The sequence below is a fragment of the Dipodomys spectabilis genome, unplaced genomic scaffold (genome assembly GCF_019054845.1).
Source record: "Dipodomys spectabilis isolate Male_0828 unplaced genomic scaffold, ASM1905484v1 ptg000667l, whole genome shotgun sequence".
Taxonomy (NCBI): domain Eukaryota; kingdom Metazoa; phylum Chordata; class Mammalia; order Rodentia; family Heteromyidae; genus Dipodomys; species Dipodomys spectabilis.
This window is the reverse complement of record NW_024871344.1, coordinates 1834025-1851598: the sequence shown is the minus strand read 5'-3', so window position 1 is coordinate 1851598 and position 17574 is coordinate 1834025. Positions and strand designations below refer to the sequence as shown.

At 38.1% G+C, this 17574-nt stretch overlaps 1 pseudogene; it reads left to right on the top strand.

Annotated features, from left to right (window-relative positions):
• Positions 1-735: 735 nt before the first annotated feature.
• On the top strand, positions 736-2674 carry LOC122101442 (annotated as a pseudogene).
• The last annotated feature ends 14900 nt before the right edge of the window (positions 2675-17574 follow it).

The following is a 17574-nucleotide window of genomic DNA, read 5'->3' as shown; positions in this document are numbered from 1 at the left end:
TAAGGCAGCCAACTGGACTGGTGGGAGAGGTCGCCTAGTTCCCCGGGAAGGTAAACTATCCACTAGTGTGGACACTTGGGCCTGTTTGTTGTCAGAAACTTTCTGTCTGATAGTTTACAAGGTAGACTGTCCACTAGTGAGGACATTTGGGATTTATCGTGTCTGTAATCCTTCACTTTCTGTCTGACAGTCTACCATGGGCATGCTATTAAATGTGTGTCTTGTCCTAATGTCTGTGTGTTTGTAATGTGAGTATTATGAAACATTTCCTCACTCAGGTTCATCCAGAGGTGGATGCCCAGAGACCCTGTTTGTCTCCATTTGAGGCTGTCAGTCTTCGCTCTGTTACTTCGTCCAATAATAGCTACTTTCTCTTTCAGACTCCCTTATATTTCCACCTCGAAGAGTGAAATCTGGCCTAGAAAGATTGGCCCACTTGAAGCAAAGCTAGAGTCAGGTAATCTATCGATTGCCACTGCTAGATCCCCTTTGGGATCTTAGACAGACCAGCTAGTCCACACTTTACACCTTGGGACATTGTTAGCTCTGTCCTTAACATTCTTTAAATTAGTTGTTAGGAAGGTAAGGGGAGTGCGAGGTGCATTCTGGTTCTGACCCATTTCAATGTATGTCAATTCACACATAAGACCAGAGGAAAGGAGAAAAGTAATTACAATTGTCACAAAACGAAATAGCTGGTGCTTTCAGCAATTTGGGATATGACCACTACTCAAAATGACCCAAGGAGTAATAAAGCCCCACGGAATACTTTCGAACAAAACTTCTTGGGTGCAAGGGGTCACATCAGTTAAACGATACTCATGGACCACCCAAAGAACAGTGGATCTGGTGACGGGACGAGTGTCTCACTCATTTTCAGTTATCCCAGAGAGTCTTTATCCCTTATTAGGAAGATACTTGTTGACTAAGGTCAGAGCACAGATTGACTTCTATCTAGAAGGCTCCCAGGTGACAGATGCCCAAGGGAGACCAATACAAGGGCTGACTCTGAGCCTGGAAGACGATTACTGGTTGCACCAATCACCCCAGGCTCCTCACCAAGAAATCACCTACTGGCTGGAAAGGTATCCAGAAGCATGGGCAGAGACTGGAGGAGTGGGACTAGCAAAGAATAGACCAGCTCTATTCATTGACGTAAAGCCAGGAGCTGACCCAGTCAGAGTCTGGCAGTACCCTATATCCATGGAGGCATGGGTAGGAATAACGCCCCACATTAGGTGTCTGCTAGAACTGGGTATACTGCGGCCCTGTCAGTCGGCATGGAACACTCCCCTGCTATCAGTCTGTAAGCCCCACTCCAATGAATATAAGCCAGTAGAGACTTAAGGGAGGTCAACAAATGGGTAATGGACATTCACCCGACTGTACCCAAACCCTACACACTCCTGAGCACCCTGCCTCCCTATAGGCAGTGGTACACAGTATTAGATTTAGAAGATGCCTTTTTCAGCCTACCCTTGGCAGCTAAAAGCTAAGATCTCTTCTCCTTTGAGTGGACAGATGTAGAAAGAGATATTAATGGACAGCTGAACTGGAAAAGACTTCCTCAAGGATTTAAAAACTCACCTACACTCTTTGACAAAGCCCTGCATGAGGCCTTAGGTGAGGCTAGGGGAGGCCACCCTGGCTTGACTTTGTTGCAATATGTGAATGACTTATTAATTGCTGCTAAATCTGAAAGAGAATGCAGCCGAGGAATGGAGGATTTACTCCAGACTTTGGGAAGCCTTGGTTTCTTGAGTGTTGGCCAAGAAAGCTCAAATCTGCAAATCAGAGGTAACTTACCTGGAATATTTATTGAAAGGGGGGCAGCAGTGGCTTACAAAAGGAATAAAAGAAACTGTCCTTAAAATTCCAACACCCCAGTCTCAGCACCAGGTAAGGGAGCTTTGGGGCTCAGCAGGCTTTTGCTGTCTGTGGATTGCTGGGTTTGCGGAGTTGGCTAAACCCCTTTATGAGGCTACCAAAGAAAAGCAGCTGTTTTTATGGATGAAGTAGGTTGAACAAGCCTTTGAACAGATAAAAATGCCTTATTGTCAACCTCAGCATTAGGACTCCCTGATACAACTGAATACTTTTATTTGTATGTGGATGAACATAATGGGATTATGAAAGGAGTCCTAAGCCAATATCTAGGCCCATGGAGAAGACCAATAGCCTACTTTTCAAAGAAATTAGACTGGTGGCAGCAGGATGGCCACCATGCCTGAGAATGATAGTGGCTACTGCTCTAATGGTTAAAGATGCAAATTAACTATGGGACAGGAACTCTATGTGACCACGCCCATGCTATTGAGAGTGTGTTAAAACAGCCACCAGATCGATGGCTCAGCAATGCCTGAGTAATCCATTACCAAGGACTGCTACTCACTCCTCTCAGAATTAATTTCCAGGTTCCCTCAGCTGTCAACCCAGTGATTTTTCTTCCAGATCCAGACCTAGACATGTCACTACATGATTGCTCGGAGATCCTGGCGCAAGTCCATAATATCCAAGAGGACTTAAGAGATCAGCATTACCAGATGCTGAACTCGTGTGGTTTACAGATGGGAGCAGCTTTGTTCATCAAGGACATAGGTATGCGGGAGCAGCAGTAGTGACTGAGAGTGATGTCGTTTGGGCCGAACCTCTGCCCATAGGCACGTCAGCCTAGAGAGCCGAATTAATAGCCCTGACCCCAAGCACTAACGCTAGGAAAGAATAAAAGACTAACTCTGTACAGTGTTAGTCGGTATTAATTTGCAATGGCTTATATACACAGAGCTATCTACAAAGAAAGAGGATTACTGACAGCAGAGGGAAAGTCCATCAAAAATAAAGATGAAATTTTGGCCTTAATCTCTGCTCTTTGGTTGCCTAAGAAGTTGGCCATTGTTCATTTCCATGGACATTAAAAACGTAAAGATGCTGTGAGTAAAGGCAATAACCTGGCCCACAGAACTGCCCGGGAAGTGACAACACAAAAAGACTCTATAATGATGATAAACCTCCCAGACCCCGGTGCAAGAACTCTCCTGGACACTCCTACATATAACACAGAAGATTTAAAATGGATTGATCGACTAACAATGGCACAATGCCTGAATGGTTGATGGAGAGACTCTAAGAGCAACATTATCTTGCTAGAACAGTTAGGGAGTAAAATACTACTGAAAATGCATCGAGCACCCACATGGGTGCGAGGAAGATGCAAGACATGGTGAGAAATACTGGTCTAAGGGTCAAGAATAGTCATGCTAAAATAGAACAGATTGTCAGGGACTGTAAGGCATGTCAGCTGACTAATGCAGGGAAAATTCAGGCAGGACCAGGCAGTCGGAAAAGAGGAGATAAACCAGGAATCTACTGGCAGTTGGACTTCACAGAAATCAAACCTGGCAAGTATGGATATAAATATCTATTAGTTTTCCCTTTTCAGGATGGGTAAAAACCTTTCCTACAAAGTGTGAAACAGCACAGGTGGTGGCTAAGAAGTTTCTGGAAGAAATCTTACCCAGGTTTGACTTCCCTAGTATGATAGGATCAGATAATGGACCAGCCTTTGTGTCAAAGGTAAGTCAGAGACTTGCTAATGCTCTTGGGGCAGATTGGAAACTGCATTGCGCTTATAGATCCCCAAAGCTCAGGACAGGTAGAAAGGATGAATAGAACTATAAAAGAGACCCTGACCAAATTGACCATGGAGACTGGTGGTGACTGGGTAACACTCCTTCCCTTTGCCTTATACAGAGTATGAAACTCCCCTTTGAAAATTTGTCTTTCCCCCTATGAAATTGTATTCGAAATGCCCCCTCCCATAATTCCTAATTTTCAGAGCAGTTTCTTAGGGAAGATGATGACTCTGAACTTTTGTTCTCTCTCAGGGTCCTGTAGAGGACCCGCCTTTAGGTCTGGCCTACACTGAATGTGCTGTACGAGTCAGGCCCTCCACCGATCCCACATCACTTCTGCCACTGGACTGGGTCCTGGTGAAAAGACACTGACAGGAAAACCTGGAACCCCGGTGGAAAGGACTTTTGTGGTCATCTTGACGAATTCAACTGTCCTCAAAGTCAACGGCATCACTAACTGGATCCACCATTTGCATAGGAAGCCTGCAGATCCCATAACCGATTTTCGAGAGAACCCAGAGTGATAAGTCTCACTTTCCAAAGACAATCCTTAAAGCTCAAATTGAGCCATAAAAAGACTGTCATGAAATGGTTGTTGACTTATACCTTACTTGGAAATTGTATTGAAATAATAGTGGGTGCCTGCAATCCTAATCACCCATATAATTGGACTTGGATTATTAGTAATCATGTAATGGACAAACCATTCCCTCTGGCTGTGAAAGAGGGACCCTCCCTATGGTTTCGAGACAGGCTTACATTTAATTTGTGACAGCTCGCTGAGGGAGTATGGGAAGGACCTAGGCTTGTTGAGTGTAGACGGAGACACTGATATGTTTGCCCAGGGGAAGGCAGGACTAGTAATTGTGGAGGACAAGAGGACTTTTACTGTAAGAGCTGGGGCTGCAAAACAAGTACCTCAGGAAAATGGAAAGGAAAAGGATGAGACCTTGTTACTTTTACTAAATCAGGGCCAGCGGGCATCCAGTTTAATGGGATGCCTGTGCACCAACAAATTAGGGTTCCCCAGGATTCTGATGCCTGAGTGGAAGTTCGGTTCACAGACAAGGGCAAACAAGTCATAGGATGGGAATTAGGAAAGACTTGGGGACTAAGATTTTACCGATGTGGAGAGACTCACATTGACATACTTAGAAGTCTACAGGCAATTGCCACAGCTAGCTATTTCCCTTCAGTAATGGGAACAAACACTGTTTTAAGACCGGTTTCTGCCACAAAAGCCAAAGCAAGTGAAAAGAAAAAGCCCCAGGCTGTAGTGACCCCATCTCTTCTGAAAAGAGGAGACCCCATCAGGGAGAACATCGCCTTGCTGGAGGATTCTCTATGGCAGCTGTTGGTTCAAACTTATAATGTAATCAAGCAGACCCGCCCTGATATTACCAAAACACGTTGGATGTGTTCTGATATGACACCCCCATTTTATGAGAGTATTGCAGTGGTACAGAATGTAACTAAAACAAGTAAATCATGCAGATGGGAATAAAAAGAGGCAAAATTTACCCTAAAGGCAGTTATAGGACAACGGTTATGTGTAGGATGAGTACTAATTTTACTCACTTATGTAATCAGACCCAAGAATGGACTCCTGAGGAAGGTTATTGATTACCTCCCCAAGATGTTTGGTAGACATGTTCAACTGGCCTAACCCCTTTTGTGCACTGGAAGTTTTAAATAGGACCCACAGCTTTTGTGTCATGGTGCAACTCATCCCACGACTACTTTACAATTCTCTGGAAGACAAGATGATAAAAAATGTCCGCAGCAAGCTACTGACCCCGAAAAGCTAAAATAGAAATAATAAATGCCGTGAGTATCAGGGCTCTGGTGGGCTTAGCTGGAGTAGGAACTCGAGTAGCATCCCTGGTTACTCAGAGAACACCCTACTTTAACCTTTGTGCTTCTATAGATGAGGATATAAAAAACCTGGAAAGTTCTCCAGCCTACCTTCAAAAATGTCATGATTCCTTACCTGAGGTAGCATTACAAAACAGTCAAGGGCTGGACTTTTCTTACAGCAAGGAGGTCTATGTGCTGTCCTAGGGAAGAATGTTGCTTCTATGCAAATCACTCGAGTTGTTAAAGAATAAGGGAACAGCAAGAAGGATGGTTTGAATCATGGTTTAACTATTCCCCTTGGATTACTACATTAATATCCACTCTGTTGGGTCCCATTATCATTCTAGTGCTTGTGTTCACAATAGGGCCTTGTGTTGTAAATCGACTAGTGATGTGTGTTAAGAAACGAGTCAATACCATACAACTGATGGTCTTGAGAATGCCTTATCAATTAATCCCTGATAAAAGACGTAACGCAGGCCCTTAAGGACAATGATTAGCCTTTCAGGTGCATAATAGAAAGGGGGGAATGAAGAGTCTAAGACTTAAAGAGGCACAATAAAGAACTAAGTAACTCCATTACAGATTAGCAACCATCTTGTGAGGTACGGATTATAGAAAGAACCATGAATTTGACCCAGAAATGATATAGAAAAGAAAAAAATTGCCAGGCAACTGAAACATATGTAATCCTTGGGCAAGCCACAGGAATTTTCTCTGGATACATCAACCAAACACTGGTTGTCTATACGAGACACGGTGACCCAGTGGCCAGGTGGTACCCGTCAATAACAAGTCAGTATTAATAATAACCAATCATGTATGTGTAGCTTAATTTGCTAAAAATATTAACCAATCATGTAATATCTCATGTAATACTCCCTTAAGGTTGTTTATTCAATACCATAAAAACTGTACTAATTCTATGCTCGGGACCTCTTAGTGTCACGGGTTACCGAGTGCATGAAGGACCAAGCTTGAACTTGCAAATAAACGACTCTTTTTTCACTTACATTGATCTTGGTCTCTGGTGATCTTTGGAGGGTCTCCAGTCCAGGTATAACAATGCCCTCCTGCTACTGTAGTGAAACCCACAAACAACTGCACAGCTGTGTTACCTGCTTTAGATTTTGAAATTTTCTTCCAGTAGCCCTAGTGATTTGAGCCCAGATTTATGGGATAGTCACATAATACACAATTGCAAAGCACCACAATATACAAAGACAAAATGCAAAATGAGGTTCAATTTTTTTCTTTGTTGTTTCACTTTTTTCTTTCTTTTTTTTCCTTTATTTTTAATTGTGAAAATACAGTACAGAGGGGTTACCATTACATGGGCAAGGTAATGAGTACATTTCTTAACAAGCATTGTTGCCTCCTCTTTTGTTTCCCCTTTGCTTCCTTTCCCATGACCACCCCAGTCCCCCTCCGCCAAAGTTGTAAAGTTCGTTTTTCAACAAAATGGCTTGTACATCTTTTTATTCCAATGGGTCCACCTTTATTACTATTTAAACAATAAGTTTTTTTCGTCCCCCTCTACAAAGTATACCAACATCAAATACAGTGAAAACAGGGGTTATACTGTGGGGAAGAGACATACAAAGCAACAAAGAAATCATCTTATAAATATGTTAGAAAAAATCACAAGAAAGAAAAATCATTTGAATCCTTATTTTGGGCTCCATTTTGCCTAACATAAACTTATCTGACCGTTTCTGCTGGTCTCAGACAAATACTAGTTATTGCAAATAAGGGAAAGCATGGGACCTATGTTTCTTTGGGCCTGGCTTAATTCAGCCTTGGAACAAAACAAAAGAGTCATTTTTTTTTCTTATTCATTGTCTTTTAAGGAGGTAGATCCTGTTTATTTCTCATTATTGTTGATATGACTTAAATAAATTTACCAGATTTTTCAAATAAAATAGAGAGATATAAAATGACATATTTAGTAACAAAATAAAGCTAAACATTTGAGTATATTTTTATTTAGTTCTGTTCTCAGTTATGCTGAAATAACATTGACATGAGACAAGCATATGTGTAAATTGACACGTATCAATCACAAAGAACTATGGAATCTTTGGGCTTTGATTTCTATATCGTCACCTAGAAAACAAAATTATCACTTGCGTCATGTCTTAAGTAACATACTTAATACAAGTTTTATTAATTTTACCAATATATTTCATAATCTATGGAATCGATGCATTGCATAAGGATTTGATTTCTTATTTACACTGAATTAATATTAGGTTTATTTTACATAAAATAATGACATTCTTTTTTTTCGATTTCTTTAAAAATTTATTTATTTTTATTTAATTTTTTATTGTAAAGTATATAGAGAGGGGTTACAGAACTAAGGAAATAGTCTATTTCTTCTAAGCAGTGTACCCTCTCCCTTGGTTTTTCCTGCTTTCCCCCCAACTCCCATCCTCCCCCACAAGTTGTAAAATTCATTTCCAAAATAATGTTTTTTTGAGGATCACTGATGCATTTGTCCTTTATCTCACCATATCTGTGATTTCCATTCCCATCCCCAAATCAGATAAAGATAATGACATTCTTGAGGATAAAACATGCCTGTTTTTCATTTTGATTGCCAAAATTGAACTATAAGGCACTTTGAAAATTAAACTTTAAATCTGAACTAAAGCAAGATATTCCATCACTTATCCAATTATTCCTATTGAGAGGTTAAAGTTTGAGGCAATGACCACCATGTGTTGCCTCCTGAGCCTCAGTACTCCCAGGAAGACTTGGAGTGGATAAAGAAAATTCCCATGGCCTATAAACCCCTAGACACAGAAGGAAACAAAGACTGGTGGAAAATTGGGGAGGGAACTTGAACAATGCAGGACTTGCTCCGACACTCAGAAGTAAAAATTAGGCAAGGAAATCAACTCATTGAGGACATTGTTAAAAATTGTAAAGCCTGTCAGCTCACCAATGCCCCCAATCAACCTGTTACAAAAGGAGCTAGCCTCCGTGGAGATAGGCCAGGTGTGCATTGGGAAGTAGACTTCACAGAAATTAAAACTGATAAATTTGGATATAAATATTTGCTAGTTTTTGTAGATACTTATTCAGGATGGGTTGAAGCCTACCCAACAAAGCATGAGACCGAGAACGTGTTGACTAAGAAGATCCTGGAAGAAATCCTACCCAGGTATGGCTTCCCATCCACCATCGGGTCAGACAATGGACCGGCCTTCGTCTCAAAAGTAAGTCAGGGAATAGCCGCGGTACTGGGGACGGATTGGAATTTGCACTGTGCTTATAGACCCTAGAGTTCAGGGCAGGTAGAAAGAATGAATCAGACTCTAAAAGAGACTAAATTGGCCTTGGAGAGTGGTGCAGACTGGGTATCGCTCCTTCTTTTTGCCTTGTTTAGAATAAGAAATTCACCCTATCGGCTTGGCTTTACTCCTTTTGAGATAATGTATGGACACCCTCCACTCATTATCCCTAGCCTTCAGACTGAATTGCTTGCTGATTTGGATGATACTGAATTTCTGTGTAAGCTTGACTATTTACAGCTGGTGCATAAGAGTATGGGGCCCCAGCTTAGAGCATTATATGATTCTGCTTCTATTCATACTCCGCATTTGTTTAAACCAGGGGACTGGGTGTTTGTTCAAAGGCACAACTTGCGATCTCTGGAACCATGGTGGAAGGGACCTTACATGGTGCTACTGGCTACACCTACTGCCCTTAAGGTGGATGGCATTGTTGCTTGGATCCACTGTTTCCACACCTGACCAGCTGACCCCTTTGTCTTGGACAACCGTGGGGAAAGATGGGAAGTCTCCAAGCATCCTACCCAACCACTCATGAAGAAAAGAAAAGTGGACTGATTGTTATTGGTATACTCGTTCAAGATCAAGAGCTGTTGGAGTTTAGTTTTGGGCCAGAGCCACAAGATTGTGGCTCAGGACCATAAGTCAAGGGGGGGAATGAAAGGTTAAAGTTTGAGGCTGTAATCAAAACACCTGGTTGATTGTGTGCCTATATAAGACCTGCAAATCCTTAGCTCGGGGCTCTCCTCCTGGGTCCCGCTATGTCAGAGTGTAGGAAGAGGCCCAAGCTGCAGCCCATTTAAATAAAACAGCTGTATAGTCTGACTCTTGGTGGTCTTCTTTTGAGGGATCCTGCAACCTTGGCATTACACTATAGACTTGAATATAACTTATTTTTGAATGGTAGGAAATTCATATTATATCTACTCTCTATAAAATATTTAAGAAATAAATGATCATGATAATATTAATTTTTTCCTTCAAGTAGAAAGAAAGAACCTCACTATAGATGACAAAAACTTGAATGGAGATGCCATAAAGTTTATGAAAAATTCAAGTCATTATGAGTTAGATGAAATAGTCATTTTTGAAGGTCACAAAATGAAATCTCTTGAAGCTTCCTTATCTGTTAAATAAAATGTATTTACACTCAAAATATTTGATTCATCTCTCCAGCAATGGTATAACCAAACCACCTCCATGCCAAATAGTTTCTCTGATTAATTCAAGTCAATATTTAGGAACAGATGTTATTGAAATCTGTAGAAATATCTACCCACCACTCTAGAAATTAAATCTGAAGTCATAAAGGGTTGGGATTAATAATTAGCTTTCATTATGTTACCTTAAAGAAGTGAACCCTTTGAAGTGGGCATAGTTGTAGAGATTTGGTCACTGAGAACTTGTGATCAAAGAGGATGTTAAGATCAAAGTCCTTTCCTCCTCTTCCTTCTTTTTATTCTCTGTTTCCTTCTCCTTCCCCTTCTCCTTTTCCATTTTGCTCTCACTCTTCCCCTCCTCTTCTTTTTCCCTCTCCCACTCCTATTCCGCCTCTTCTTTACTTCCTGGCTTCCATGAATATATATATTCCATCACATGTTCCTGAAATAGGGTACTGTGCCACCACCAACCAAAAGCAAGGAGGATAAGAAACATGTACTGAAATGTATAAAATCAGAAGCCAAGATTAATCTTTCCCCAATTTAAGTTAATTTTATAAAGTATTTTGTCATATTGATATGAGACTGACACAGCATGCTCTCACTTATTATAAGGGATAAGATTTACTAGAAAAAATCTGACCAACATCACCCTAATAAATTATTGATTAAATTAATATTATATTAGGAAAAATCTACTTTAAAGTGCCAGATATACTTCAATAAGAGACAAAAAAATCACGTCTATGGTTTACTATGAAAAGACAATAGAATTCAATCTATTCCTCAAGGAAATTGACCTGTATTTGGTGTATTGTCAATTTCATAAATGATGTAAGAAGACTGAAGAACACATTTCAACTCAATCTGTGTGATATAAAATTTACTCTGTCCCCTATATTCTATCTATGTCTGGTTCCCAAAATGATTTGTATTCTTATTCTAAACATATTTTTAATTAACTTTATGTAATTGCATGGGAGTTGCTGTTTGACAAAGCAGTTTATGAATAGTGTTTAGTGAGGTTTTTTTTTTTTTCTGTTTTGTCTTCTGAGGTTTGAACTCTAGGTCTGGGTGCTGTCCCTGATCTCCTTTGCATGAACATTAGAACTCTATCACTTGAAGCATAGCAGCACTTTCAGATTTTTCTGAAATTAAATTGGAGATAAGAATCTCACAGACTTTCTTGCCTGGGATGGCTTCAAATCACAATCCTCAGCCTCCTGATTATTGAGCCTCACAGGCGTGAGCAGCTATGCCTGGCTTATACAATGAGCCTTTTTTTTTTTTTGGTAGTCCTGGGGCTTGAACTCAGGGCTTTGGCAATGCCCAAGAGCTTCTTTTCCTCACTCTAGCACTCTACAACTTGTGTCATATTGCCAATTCCAGCTTTTAAAAAATTATTTAGTACTGAGGAATCAAACCCAAGGCTTCACACATGCAAGGCAAGCAGTCTACCACTATGCCACATTCCATGGCCAATACAATGCACCTTGATGATCATTATCCCTCATTCTACTCAAACCTATCTCATCCCTCAATTTGCATAATTTTGTAGAATATTCACTGACTTGCAATGTCATATATAATCACTCAGAGAATATATCACTGATTATACTTTATTGATAGTTTTATTCATCAACATTCTAAAGTTATGCATTACAGAATTCTGGGATTTTAAATTCTAAATTTTCACACACTACTATTCAGATTTACACACTACTATTATAAAAATTTTTCCTAAGGTTAATGCAAATGCACTCTGTAATTCTTCAATAAAGTACAATGATTCTTAAAATGTTAAAGAGTTGGAGTAAGAACATCAGCTTCAGTTCTAGAACATTTTATCATCACTACCCTCTCAAAATACTCCAATATTTATTAATAGTCACTTCCTGTCATCATTTCAACCTACCTCCTCTAGAGCAGCTATTATTTCATATTCTACCTCTACAGATGTGCCAATTTTAAAAAGCTCACATTATTATAAAATGTAGTCTATCCATTTCTCCCATGTAATATTTCTGTTTCCAAAGTAAGACCATGAAAATTTTTCTCATGGATGGAGTATATTGTTTTGTATGCATGTGAATAATTATATAACATCCTCAATGTACATTTCAATATTTTATTATATGTTATTGTAAAAGGTTTTGCTATGTATATTCCTGTAAATGTTTCTCATTTGATATATGTTGAAATATATTTTGTATATACAATTATGATTCAAAATGCTGGATCAAATTGGGCATCGGTGGCTTATGCCTGTAATCCTAGCTACTCAGGAGGCTGAGATCTGAGGATTACGGTTCAAAACCAGCCTGGGAAGCAAAGTCCGTGAGACTCTTATATCCAATAAACCACTAGAAAACCGAAGTGGCACTGTGACTCAAGTGGTAGAGTGCTTGCTTGAGCTGTAGAGTGCAGGGACAGTGCCCAAGCCCGGAGTTCAAGCCCCACGACTGACCAAAAAGGAAACAAAAAATACTCTGGATCATAGAGGCAACTCTATGTGTAATATCTTAAAGATTGCCAGTATGTTTAACAAACTGACTGTATCATTTTAAGTGCCAAGGACCAATGTATAAGAATTCCAATTTCTACATAGTGGTTGTGCAGTGCAATCTCATTGTTGTTTCTATTTCCACTAATCTCTATATGTATGCAATTTCTAGGTATATAATGATACTTCCATATGTTCCTTGGTTGTTGTTATATTAATATAGAGATATGCATTTCATTTTTTTGATAATTTATTCATGATGGTTAATTTTTTTCATTGGTATTAATATGCTCTTAATATATTTCTGATTCAAGTGTTTTAAGTAAATGAATATGTATACACACTATGTATACATGTGCATATATTCATACTTATATGTGTATACATACAAATACCTATATATGTATACATATACGAATATACATATGTGTATATGCATATATACAGGCATATATGTATATTATTATTTTCATTTCTCTGTAAATTATCATTTTACTTTATTTGCCAAACATGTCCTTTATTGATTTTACTTTATTTTATTTTATGGTTAAGATGTACAGAGGGGTTACAGTTACATGAGTAAGGCAATGAGTATATTACTTGTTGATCATTGTTACCCTTTCCCTTCCTTGTTGTTGTCCCACTATCCCTTCCCTCCCCCAGCTCTCACATTCCTATCTCCCCACCCCTCACTGCATGAAGTGGTAAAGTTCATTTCCAATATACTGTCTTCTGAGTATGTTGCAATGTGTCATCCTGTGTCCTTGTTTCACAGTTTTGTAATTCTCCTTCCCCTCCCCAGATTAGACATGTATATACAAGATGCAGGATACCATAACTGAGTACAGTGACAACAGGGGATATGCCATAGGGGAAAGAACATACAAAGGAAATAACAACAAAAATGAATAAAATGGCATTGTACATTTACAACAGTAACAATAAAGACAGAACACTCAAACATGTCCTTTATTATCGAGGTAATTATTACAGTTAATATTCTTATCATTTTCGGAACTTTGCAAAATGTTTGGTAGCATTCAGTGTGGACTGATATGTTCAATTTTTGTTAAATCTATCTACTCATAAGGTATCTGACAGCTCTCTTCTAAAGCAAAAAAGGCAGTCTTCTACAGCTTGGTTCCAAACCATTTATATTTTTTCCTTGTACTAAGAATACTGACTGAAGCCTGGTGCTGGGGGCTCACACCTATAATCCAAGCTACTCAGGAGGCTGAGATCTAATGATCGCGGTTCAAAGCCAGCCTGGGCAGAAAAAGTCCATGAGACTGGTATCACCAATAAACCACCAGAAAACTGGAAGTGGTGCTATGGCTCCAGCCTTGAGCTGAAGAGCTGAGGGAAAGCACCTAGGCACAGAGTTCAAGGCCCACGACGACCACCACCACCAATAACAACAACAAAAAGAATACTGACTCAAAAAGCAAAAGTATTAATCAGTCTTAAAGTTAGGCTCAAGTCTAACATTGTGGTATTATCTTAGATGCCAACAGCCTTCTCATCTAATGAGCCATGTGTTCTCAGAATGTTAACCAGATTTCTTAGTTTATTTACACAGTTACTATAAGTATGTATTTTATCATCTATCTTTCATTTCACCACAGAATCTGTATATATCCTTTATGTCATACTTGAATACAAATGCCTTTGGAAGATATTTATTAATTGATGTATATTAATTGTATGAAGAAATCTTATTGAAATACTTTACACTCTCATATTGATCAAGGGCCTGATTAACCTGGTTTTTTTCTCCATTCTTATTGCCCTTTATTTTTCAACTGTTTTCTGTGAATTTCTTTCTGCTACCTTCACATATCGTCAAAATTATTAAAGTGCTGTTCACCCACTGTCATTGAAAATTATACAATGCTGTATATAAAAGCAAAAATCAAAATAAATGGAGACATATAATTTTTGTGGATTGGAGGATACAATTGAGCCAAGATATAAATTGTCTCCTCCCCTATTTGTTGGTCATTCGTGGTTTTTGAAATCTGGTACTTGGCACTGACCCAATGCTTTTCAGCTCAAATGAGTGCTCTACCCATTGAGAAACTCTGGCACTGCTGGTTTTCTGGTTGTTTATTGGACATAAGAGTCTTACGGACATTCCCGATCCAGCTGGTTTTGAACCACAATCCTCAGATCACAGCCTCCTATGCATCTAGGATTACAAGCATGAGCCAACATCGTCCAGCTTCACAGTTTTATTTATGTTTATGACAACTTCTAAAAACACCTGAAAAGCACTCTGACTCATTCACAAAGGAAAATTAACTGGAATATATTTCTCTGTCCAATATTAAAGCTGTTAGTATAAAATTGTTATATTTGTAGAGAAAAAATGTACAGCTCAATGGGTCTGTACAGCACCAGATTAGCTCCACATAAATATTATAAAGGAATATTTAATAAGAGGTAAAACCAAACATTTGTAAAATGCAATTCTTTTTAATAAGTGGTGAGAGGTTAGACAATATTGGGGAGAATTAAAAAGTAAACATTTACTTAAACATAACAATTTATTCAAATATTAACTTCAAGCAGGATTAAAACATGGCATATAAAACAAAATGAGTGATGCAAATGTAAAACAAAGAAAGATGTCTTGACAATTTTGGAGATGAAACTTTCTTAAATTTGGCATTAAAATTATAGGCAAGGAAAACAATATAGTAGAACTTAATGAAAGTGTAAAATAATTTGGTCTGTGAAAGCTCATATACAAGTGGTGAATAGAAGTTGGAAGCAGGTGGCTCATGTATCTCATCCTAGCTACTTGTAGCCTGTGATTTAAGTTTTGCTATATGAAGCCAGCCCCCCACAAAATAAAGTCCTTGAGAATATTATTTCTGATTAATCAGCAAAAAGCCAGAAGTGAGGAGTGGCTGAAATGTTAAATTTTTAACAAATTAAAAGAAATTTCAGGGACCCTGAGTTCAAGCCCCAGAACCATACATACATGTAGAAAGGTAATACTAGTAATAATGATAGTGATGATGATGATGATTGTGATGATTATAATGATGATGAGGTGTACCCATAGTCAAGGATAAAATATGTATAAATCTTATACCTGAAGAATGCCTCAAATCTAGATTCTACATAGAACTCTCAAAACCTAATGTTAAAAAGAACATCAATTAGAAACCAGCAAAGTATATCTTGTGAAAAATAAGCACAAGAAAATCATCATCAGTCGCCAAATAAATGCACATTAAAACCAAAATGACATCATAAAACATGTATAAGAATTATTTCAAATAATACAATAATGACCATACTAAATGTTATCAAAAAACAGAGAAAATGGATGCTGGCAGAAATGTCAAATGGAAAAATTCACTTCTGAAAACATTTGACAAGTTCTTAGCATATGAAATAAGCAAATACCCACTGTATAGCACAGGAATTGATCTTTCCAGGCTTTGTCTCACAGAAATAAAATATAACATTCACCCAAACGCCAAAACACAGAGGATTATAGCAGCATTATTTCCTCTAGTCAAAGAAAAGGAAATCAATTCAGGCTTTCTTCAAGTAAATGGGAAACGAATTGTGCTACATTCTCTAATAACAGAACCAAAAGGCAACTCGAGTTAATGCAATAAAAAATTAAGGCATACAATAACTGGGAATAATCTACCTTAGATTTGATGGCAATCATGTTTATTTATTGCATGATCTAAATGTTGGAGAAAAAAAATATGTTGGTTGCCAGGATAAAACAGGTTTCAGATGGAAAAAAGACAAGTGGTGGGTTTAATTATAAAAGGCAAACATGAGACAATTATTTTTGGTAAAGAAACGTATCTGTAAATACTGGATATTAATATAGATTTGATAAAATTATGTTGGACTTAATATGTGCACAAAATAATTAAATTAACTGGTTTGCATAAGATACTTGAGACATATTAATGTCCTATTTGTGATGTCATACTAGAAATATTTAAATAAATTGGAAAAAAGTATTCAAGGGATTTATCTATGTTCTTATAAGATCATAAAGATCCATACTAACCTCTATAGAATTTAATATCTAGAAAACAGAAGTCAATATTGAATGTTTACATTGAAAATAATGTGGATCCAAGCTTGAGATGAAATATACCTTGCTAATTAGAAGGCGGAGATTTAGAAGACTGATATGAGGGCCAGTTCTGAAAAACACAAATTCGTGAGGAACTACAAAAACAAAGAAAGCTAGATATAATGAAATTTCCTGCTATCTCACGTTTGTGGAAACCATAGGTAAGTGATAATTACTCAAGGATGGGTTGGCCTGAAAAATAATCTAAAGTGGTTAGAGCCTTAGCAACAAAAATAAGTCTGTAGCATGCTTCCCTTTTATAATTAAACCCACTACTTCTATTTGTCCCAACTTGTTAAAACAGGAGTGGTTATAAACAAAAGCACTGGTCTGAAGCCTTAATATAAGGACCTCAGTCTATGTGGGCCAAACAGTCTCTAACATGAGGTTTTATTTAAATTACCAAGCATTATTTTAGATTTTGCATAGTGGGATGGTGCATAGTCACAAGCAAGGTCTGCTAAGTCAGGTAATCCAATCTACTCTTTCACATGTTACCCAATAGCCAAGTTTCAATAAAAATGACTACAATGAGATTGTACAAATGAGACTGCCACTTTTCCCTTTCATGAATCAAAATTCTGTCAAATGATTTCTGTCTTCCAGATGTTTACATATTCCTCATGATCTTTTCTACTATTTTGTCTTCATTATTGATGTTCATATTACTTTTTGTTGTTGTCTTGTGTGTATATGCCATTTTTAAGGCTGGAACTCAATGTTTTATGGTCTTCCTTGAATTTTTTGCTCATAGCTTTTTGTTTGCTCTATTTTTTTGCTCTAATTTTTTGTTCTATTCCTTGAGCCATATTCTCACCTTGTGCTTCTTGCTGGATAATTGGAGAAAAGTTTTCTCACATTTTTGTCTGTTTGGACTGACATTGAACTAAAGTATTCAGGTTTTAGACTCCTGAGTTTCTAGGATTCTACACATGAATGGCTAACGCCAATCTTTGCTTTACTGTTATTTTAATTATGTGATAGAGGAAAGTGGAAGTATATTTGT